Below are 9610 nucleotides of genomic sequence, written 5' to 3' on the forward strand. Positions count from 1 at the left end.
TTCCAAGTCTGCTCTTGTGTTTGCAGGGCTGTTTCTGGTTCCAAGGGCTTCAGAGACATCTCAGTCCTTGTTAGTAGATTTTAAGCAACCACAGTGAATGAGGGATGTGTATTACAGCTACATGTCATAGTTACTGGTATCTAGCACATTCAATCTGAAGGCTCATTCTGCAAAGAGTAATGATGGATTACAGTACCTTAATATAATGAATGTACATGTGTATTAATTGGGGTACTTAGTGGATTTCTTCAAGATGCCAAGTTAAGCACCATGGTGCACATAAAAATAGACATTTTGTCTAATGCTTTTCTTTGGATTTACCAAGTTTGTTTTGATCATTTGTACTTCAATCCTTCTGTAATCCTGTTTAATAATCACTTTAATGATAAGCACTACTTTAATAGTTTAGTTAGTTAGTTCTTCTGACAATGCATTGTTAATCTTGCACATTTCAATATTCATCCTAAAACCACTGCCAGTCATGTCCACTCGTCAGTTTGCAAGTTGGGTCTTCCCTATATAAAACAGAAAGACAGTACAATTCTATCTGTGTTATCTTGTTTTCTGTTCAAGCTCTGTGGTGGGATGACAGTTACAACTACATCCAACCTTGTTTGTCCATTGTTTTCCAAACCAAGCTATTTTCTGTCTTCAGGCCCTACCTCATATATCTTCTTTTTGGGAATCCAAAGGCCGCAGAAAATGATAAAAAGAATTTGGCACGTCTATCCTAAAAGCACTTCCAACTCTCTCCATTTGTCAGCTTCCAAGTCAATCTCATGTACAAAATCAGACGTATAGGTCATGTCACCCAGTCTGAGACCCGGAACCAATGGGAAGGGCTCAGAGAAGGAAATGTATGGAAATTCTTTCACAAAAGACAAATCCTGCCACAGGCAGGCTACAAAAGCCCATCTGCTCTGGTGAGCAGATATGTGGGCATGATCCTCTCTTTGTTATTTATGTAGGGCTTAGCTTTGTAATGTGGAGTGAGAACAATGCCTCCGTTCAACAGCAGCTGTGTAACTTTAGGATAGCACTCAATAGCCAATTGAGCAAGACCGATTCCAATCTGTCAGCATAGTGTGGTCTGCCCTGTCGCAGGAAGTGTTGTTTTTGGAACAATGTTGAGCAGCCATTGCCATTTTACTGTCTACTGACAGAAATTAATAGTGAAGGCCTTGTAGAGCAATTTATCAACAACCATTTGAATTCACACTTTTTTTCAGCCCCCCTATCTCCAGACCAGCAAAGGGCTGCCTGACTATTTATGTCAAAATGTCAGTGGAAGGTAGAAATTGAGCAGGATCCACTCCTGGGAGTGACTGATTTCAGTGGTGCAAGGTTTGGTAAAACTCTCCAGGACTGGTTTTGAAAGGGGCTGAAAAGCCCCAGCTCAGGCCTCTGACTGGTCACAGGAGAGATGTAAAAACAGATGCAGCAAGGCCTTCGAGACCCCAGCCCTGCAAATGCACCCAGGTACAAAAAACCCCAGGTACAGCAATTAGTGTCCTGTGAGACAAAGCGGCAGGAAGATTGTTTCTGAAAGAAGCAATCATTTTTTCTTCTATTCAGCCATGTAGCATAAACAATACAGACATTTTAACTGACATGAGAAAGACACTTATTCTCTGTCTTCTTAACCCCCTCTCCTCCAAAGAGAAAATATGAACTATGGCTGTTTTAAAATCTCTGGTCAATTCAGTTTCTTCTGCTGAAAATACTAAGCTGAGTCTTCCTACATATCCACAGGCTGTGCTTGCCACACAAATTGTATTACCATCCACCTTAAATGACAGTGTAATTCTGCTACAGTACAACAGTACTTCCAGATGTACCTTCTTAGTAGTGACAGGGTGTATACAAAAGCTCTAGAGTGGCGGTGCAATTTCAGTACTCATAAAGAAATAAATTAACATCAGAATGAAATGCAACTATACTGTACCATACAAAAGACAAAGAATAAAGAAATTTCAGTATGTCTATTGCTGTGGAACAAGTATTCCCTTTGTAAAATTATTTTTTAAGGAAATAAACAAAGCTAGGAGTATTTGCTAATGAGAACACTGTTTAAAGTAATATTTATATGTACATGCATAAGCACAAACTGCAATAGAATCTTATTTAAGAAAATACCACTCTCAGCTATATCTAAAGCTGATTCTAAAAGGATTCTAAAAAGATTACCTTTTAAAGCATGAATGACATTTATGTAAAAACACCTCTGTATGCAACCACTTTGAAAAAGATTAATCTCCAGACAGGTTTGTCCATACCAGTTTTCTCACAATCTGGCATCACAGTAGAAAAGTAGACTTCACAGTTTTGCAGGAACTTTGAAAGCACATTTTCCAGTAGCAGGCTTTATTTTCAGCAATATATCTTTTGCTGCTTCCTTTCTTTGAATGCTACTTTTGATACTGTTTTGTGTGAGGGATAACAGCAAACTGGCTGGAAGTACCTCAATGGGGTGGAGTGAGAGGGAAAAAGAAAAAAGACTGCCTTGCTTGACAAATTAAAGTAAGTTTTCCCATTCTCTTATGCAAAAAGCCATTTTTTCCTGTATAAAAAAATAAAACAGGGGGTTCTTAAATTTCTGGCAGCACCTAATGTATCCTTTATTATTCGATCTCCTAAACACAGCATCAAAACCACAGAAATTCAATGAGGAGATTTTTTTTTTCTCTCTCTTCAAAAGAACTCATTGTATACTCCACTGTCAATGGAGAGAGGATGGTTTTCTTCTTTTTCTGTAAAAATTGTAATTATTCTTGCAAGCCAGAAAGACTGTGGAGGTCCAGGCCATGATTCACAACAAAAGCCTGGCACACAAGGAGCCTTCATGACATACTGTAAGGTCAGGAGCTATAAAAATTAGGACAGAGTGTGCCACCTGTTAATAAACAGTTTTGCAGAATTTGACCAGCCAATAAATGACTGGAATATACTTATTTCTTAACATAGTATTTATATGTGGTTTATAACTCCTTGGGTATACTCACTTGGTTAGGTACATATTCTTTATTCAGATGTGAGATGGAATTAAAGGTGCATGAGAGAAAAATGGATAGGAATCATCAGAGTGGGCTAAAGGGTGAAGAAACATGGTCTTACTGAAGGACAAATAGGACCTTGAAATAGCTTTATACACTAACTCATCTCAGTAGAAATCAATTACACTTGGACATATTCCAAGTGATAACAAACCCAAGACAGATCAATCACTTCTGCTAGCTTAACAAAATTTACCATCTCCATCTGCTAAATGCTACTGTTCCATTGAAGATGTTACCTCTCTTGTCTACCTATTCACCTTGCCCTTTTACCAGAGGTTGCCCTTCTACCAGAGGCTGCATTTCTGTGGTAGTATGGGACAGCTCCTGAGTGGACACAGCCAGATCTCTGTTGCTCCAGTTCAGTCTAGTGTCTTAGAATAACTTCACCCTCACTGACAGTTAAGACTGAGGAGCTAGGAGCAGTCAAGACACAGTTATATGTGTGCTTTTAGATGTGTTGATTGCTACTGCGTTGGACGGAGGGAAAAAGTGGCACCTTAAACTGGCATAATTAAACTAGAGCCTTAAAGCAGAGAAAGCTGTAATGTAATTCTCCTTTTTCTAAAATTTAGTTTTCTGCTATTAAGACAATATAGGCATATAGTTGCTTTACATAAGAGAGTCTGTGTAAGCATCAATGTGTTGGTGGAAAATGTCATTGAAAAAAGTGGAGCAAATAAGGATACTGATAAACTATTCATCCTCAGGGGGACACCAACATGAGATAGCAAAAGTAAGTAAGGAAAGAGCTAAGTAAGCAAAATGTGCTTATGGGAAAAGTTAGAGCTCTCTTCCCCACCAGAACATGTAATAGGGATGCTGAGTCTGTATTGCTAGTAAAGGAAGGTCATATTAGAGACAGTCATAAAATCAAGCTTCAGGCAAACAGACAAACAAGGAAACAGGTAAAAAATATGGTTATTTACATCTTGCAAGACTGTATTTTTTTTTCCAGTAAGTTATTTTCATCCATGAAGAATAATCATAATTCCACCGAGTGTATTGATGGGGTTTGATGGTTTAATTTTTCTGTCTAGCATTGAACAAGCTTTCTGTAATTGTGAGAACTGATGAGACCATTTTGAAAGAGCCTGCATTTACACCTGTTATACTTCTAATAAAGTGCACTCAACAGATGTGGAAATAAGAGAGTCAAATATTTCTTGATCAGAGCTTTGCTCACAACAGATCATAGCAGTTTAGTCATAAGGAGGTGAGAGAGAAGGTTTCAAAGGTGAGCAAGACGGCATACAAACTGCTTTTGTCTTGCCAATAAGCTAATCTGCTTAGAAGACCGTTCTTCCATGTTTTGGATGCAACATCTTAGAAATGACACTTATGGCCTCTTTCTCTCTGAATTTCTACCAGTAGGAAAAGAAGAACAGGTTGGTTTGAATGCTTTCCAGTGAGGCATATAAGAACAAGTAAAGCTGGTTTGTAGGTTATTTCAGCTGGTATAGCCTCTCTATGCTTTCTGTATCAAAAATAGGTGTTTATTACTTGGAAACCCAGTAGAGAGCTGTCCTTTAATAATTTAACGTGGGATCTGACATGTTATAAAATGCACCTGTTAGAAACTGTGCTGGAATTCAATTAGTTCTCATGTGACTTTTGCAGCTGAACTAATGGGCTGAAAGGTTATACTGGGTAAATACAAGATCCCAAATTGATTCACAGAGAAGTCTGGAGAAATGTCATGATTTCACTTTGTAAATTTTGGTCATACCACAATAATCACACTGTTATTTCGATTAAATAGACCATGACTAGAGTGATACTGTTTACATATTAGGAATTTTCAAAACAAAAGTATTTTAGTTAATACTTCTCATGTTAAATGTCAAACAGTTCTGAGAAAGAAACAAAAATTGCTGTACTACAATAGTTATAGATTTATACATGATATGATAATAATTTCTTTCCACTCATTTTTTATTTGTCATGTTTTACTAGTATAGCTTGATGTAGAACAAATTAAGAAGCTTACTATGACATGTTATAACAAAACAGTTTTAATTAACACACCAGGTATTATTCTTTAATGACATTATAACAATTTAATAATAATAATGCACAATTTTCTTTAATGATATATAAAGTATAGAAAATATTTTTTGCTGTGTGTGTCCACTAAGGCTTTTGCAGATTTCTTTCAGTTCATGTTTTCATTTAACATTCTATAGCATGGTCTGGTATCAGCTGCATGATCCATTTCCCTCTCTTACATTGAACAACAGAACTTTTGCTGGTTTACTAATAGGAATGATCATAAAAGCTACATCTTGGATCAGCTTAGAAGCTTCTACAAATTGTAAATTTTAGATTTTACATCTTGTAAATGCAAAATTATAATTCTTGAGCTTGTACAATGTGCTTACATGGATCTACACAGTAAAGGGATAAAACCAGAATGTGAACAAGGTAATACAACAAGAGCTAGAAATCTGTGTTATTATATAGACATTTTTCCTTATGTTGTCAAATTTTGTCCAGTTCTCCATCTGTCAAGATTGAAGCTAACAAACTTTGTTCTCGTACCCCAACCCTCCTGCCTCCACAGCTCTTATAACTGCACATTTTTAATGAGTTATTGCTTTCCTAATCCAGAAACCTGAGATAGATTTTGCTTTTTAAAAAGCTTATTAATAGACCTTGCTCTGAAATGATGATCAGAGTTGACCCTGTTTCCAGGTGGGATTCCAGGTGTATTTTTTAACAAACAAACAAACAAACAAGCATATGTATAGATGTGTACTTTACAATGTATTAGCTGAAAGGCAACTTTGATTTTCCCCTTTTGGAAGGACCAGTGGAACACTGCACCATCCTGGGGAAGTTGGAGTACTATTGAGCTGTGGTCAGCGTCCTTTCACCAGCTCCTGCTCACCATTCGTGAGCCTCTGTGAGCAGGGAGAGGAGAGAATTTAATCACTACCCTGCTTCCTGACTAAGTTGTGTTTTTAATAAGTTCAAACAAACCACCAACCCATTTCAGCTGAAAATTTCAAAATAAATTCATCCTGAGGCAGAGTCCTGGTACAGAGAATTCCAGCCTAATTGGCTGAAGTCTGGCAAGGTTGTAAGTGGCTTCTGAGAGAAACATTAAGTGAGCTTCTAAACAGGACAGAAAAAGCCTTCATTTTAGAGGAATACAATAAAATAAAACAGATTGTTTTGTTGCTATGAACAACCAATATTGTCTGAGTTGGTAGGTCTTCTCCTTTCCATGCTCTTCTATTTTTAGATTTGAATAAATTATTTTTATTTTTTATTTTTTCTATTTTAGCACAGTAAAAAGCTAAGCTGAAGGAGTAACCCTAGTAATTCTTAGAATGGGTATTGCTCACCATTTCTTTCTCTTTGATTTTTTTTGTCATACTTTCTTTATATATTCAAGAGAAAGATGAAACAAATTTTGACAGGGATATGACAGTAAACTGTGGTTTAGTAGAATGAATGCATCCTTTATGAATTTTTCCTAATTCTTGAGCAAGCAAAACCTAGCACTGTTGCTGTGTGCTTAAGCTGCCTCTAGTCAGTGGTTGGAAGGTTGTCATTCCCCACTGGTTGCTGCTGTGGTCAGGAGCCTAAGTGAGAATCAAAGTATCAGACCACTGGTTATAAAATTAATAAATATACCTTGAATATGTCTTAACCCACAGCCTTGGAAGAAGTGATTCTACTTTTCTATTTGCATGTTTCATAGAACAATGTACATATATATATATATAAGTTTAAGAGCTTTTATGGAAAAAAACAACTTGAAATTAATGGATTCTGGTTTTCTAAGAGACAATTTATTTTAATATTTAATTCATGATTCATTCTGGGTTTTTCTGTCTTGAACACCAGCTTTTTATGATACAGATGTCTTGTCTGTCTCAAGGCTGGTACCACACCATCTCAGGCCACAGAGTCACCTTAAACAACTGAGAATATAAACTGCAGGACTGTATGACCCCATAATGACTACCCAAAAAACTTTTGCTGAACTTGAATACTGATTCTTATTTAAATATAAAACTTAAAAAAATAAAACATAGAATTAAAAACAATTGGACAAGCAGCTGTGGAGTAATTTTGATCACTTTAACTACGATGGAAAAATAATGCAAGATTTAATAACAGAAGAAAGTTCAGGATGTTTACATTCAAAATAAAATTAGCACATTTTATCACTGTGAGGCAGACATGCCACTGGTCAACAAAAATCTGAAAAGTGTCCTTCTATTCACCTATTATCTTTCTTTCTTGATGGTGGTGTTTAATTTTCACTAAGCTACTATGAAGATAATGAAACAAACCCAGCCTCCTATAGTTTACTCCGGTTTTAGCCAAAACGTTTAGCCAGAAGTTGCCACTCAAAGCACTGGGCCCAAAGGCAGAGCTAATCAGAATGTAAGGCACACAGCAGACCTATGTTTGGTTAAGGGGATATCTGTCTGTCTGCAAGGTGCAGGCAAGGGAAGTGGGCACTTTATTGGAACAAAGTCAAGAGAAAAACTTTTTGGGAACTGCACTTGTCCAATTGGAGGCAGATTTCTAGGCAAGAAAGGCAGTTGCTCTGCTTAGTTTCTGTGGAAAGCAGAGAAATAAACCATTGCTTGTTTTCTGTGGCAGAAGAGAAAAGCATCAAAGAAATACTTGGCTCCCCCACCAGTTTGTTCTCTGAACAAACACAGTCCACAGGCCTTCAATGATCTCTGGTCACCTGAGATAAGAAGGTAGCAGCTCCTCCCCAGGTTGCAGGAGAGCTGGAAAGCCATGGAGATGGCACTGTGCCTCATACCACGCTCTACAAAACAGCATATGCCCAATGTTAGCCAAACTGATGGGGTGGCAGCAGGTTCCTTGTCTCTCAGAAGCTCATCTGCACAGCTGGGTACTGCTGCACCATGCACTGATCCTTCCTACCCACTGCTGGGCACAGGGCTCTCCTTGATTCTAACCTTCCCTCTGTGCTCCTGTGGCTCCTGGGGCTTCACTGCCTTTGGACTCACAGACCTACGAAGCTGCTTTTGGCCAGCAGCATAGGAAGGCAGCTACCTAATTGCCAGCCTGCATGGGGAGAGAGAGCTCTCACAGCAGCCGGGGTTTTCCAGGATACACTCTTAGGCCCTGTCTTCAGAGGCTCTAGGGCAGGCCCTCATCTGGTGTAAATTGTCAGCCTTGCTGCAGTCCAGTCAGCAAAGATCTGTCAAATTTGCACCGCCTGAGAAGCTTTCTCCAGTGACAACCCCGCGTGGTTCAGCCTGCTTTGTGTTAGGAGGTGACTGGCTCAGCCTCTGGACAGACCTCTGAGCACAGCCCTTTTAGTTTTGGGAAAGTTTCTTTGAGGTTCATATTTATGCTGCCACCAGGAGAAACTGTGCCTGACTTCAGGGTAGGAACACATGTTCACCTTTTAAGTCCTCATCAGGGTTTCTAAGACAGCAGAAAAGTGGCAGGATCTTTTAATATCCAGTGGAGAGGATGGCTTAGCAGCTGACAAGTAGGAGCAGTTGACATCACTTGGGAACAGGAGCAAGCGTTGTTTTTGCTGACTCCTCCTACCTCCCTCAGCAGACTGAGCATAATAAATATAGTGGTAAGAAACAAATGGTCTCCCCTGCTGCTTTACTAGAAACTAGAGTGTCAAGTCTTCCTCTGCCAGATAAAAAATAGAGTGGGCAGGATGTGACAGGATTTCTAAAATAAGCTTTGCAGAAGGTAGAGTGTCTCCCAACTAGGATATGAGCAAGACGGTGGGTATGATCCAAGAGGGACATGACAATGTGATGGAAAGCCTTGAGGAGGAGCGGGAGGAGAAAAACCATGAGCACTTGGTACAGAGCAGAGCGTACGGTACCATTCTGAGGGGTGTTTGTGGTTTATGAGGTCTGCTGAGGCGGCTGCAGGATGGGTATTAGTGTATTATCACAGCAATGGATTATGTTTTAATTCCCTGTAGCATGTCCAATCCCAAGTAGCACAAAGAAGCAAATTCGGCTGCTGCTCCAAGCTGCAAGATGTGTTGCAGTTTTAAGACATGCTCAGAAAGGTGGTATTACTACCCTCACCATACTCTGTTGGGAACATGAGTCTTGCATGCAGATCTGTGCCTCCCCTGTCCCAGGTCTTTCTGAAATAGGAGGGACACCTGGGGAGGAGGAACATTCCCTCCCCTGTTCCTAGCAAAAAAAAATAAAATAAAAAATTGGATTCTCTGGTTTCATCCTTTGGCTTAGAACCAGACAAGGAAATGGGCTGTAACAGATTCACAAGTTAAGACAGGTGCTTAGCTCGTGCAAACAGTCAGATTCCCACTGACTCCAGCTAAGCTGTAGTAATTTACCCAACAGAGGTAAAAGTAGAGTGGCAACACCAGTACCTATGAGAAGATTCTCACCTTTTTTTCCATAGCTATGTCTCATGTGTAGCCACCATTTTGGGCAGAAATTATCATCTAGGACAACCACTCTGTCTTCAATTTTGACACTCAGCAACCAGAGGAGTGATGGCAGAAGTGATCCTGCTCACCACAAAGCATGCTTAAAGGGAAGAGAGCAGGGAAA

Source organism: Chaetura pelagica, unplaced genomic scaffold (assembly GCF_000747805.2).
Source record: "Chaetura pelagica isolate M959 unplaced genomic scaffold, ChaPel_1.0 scaffold12, whole genome shotgun sequence".
Lineage (NCBI taxonomy): Eukaryota > Metazoa > Chordata > Aves > Apodiformes > Apodidae > Chaetura > Chaetura pelagica.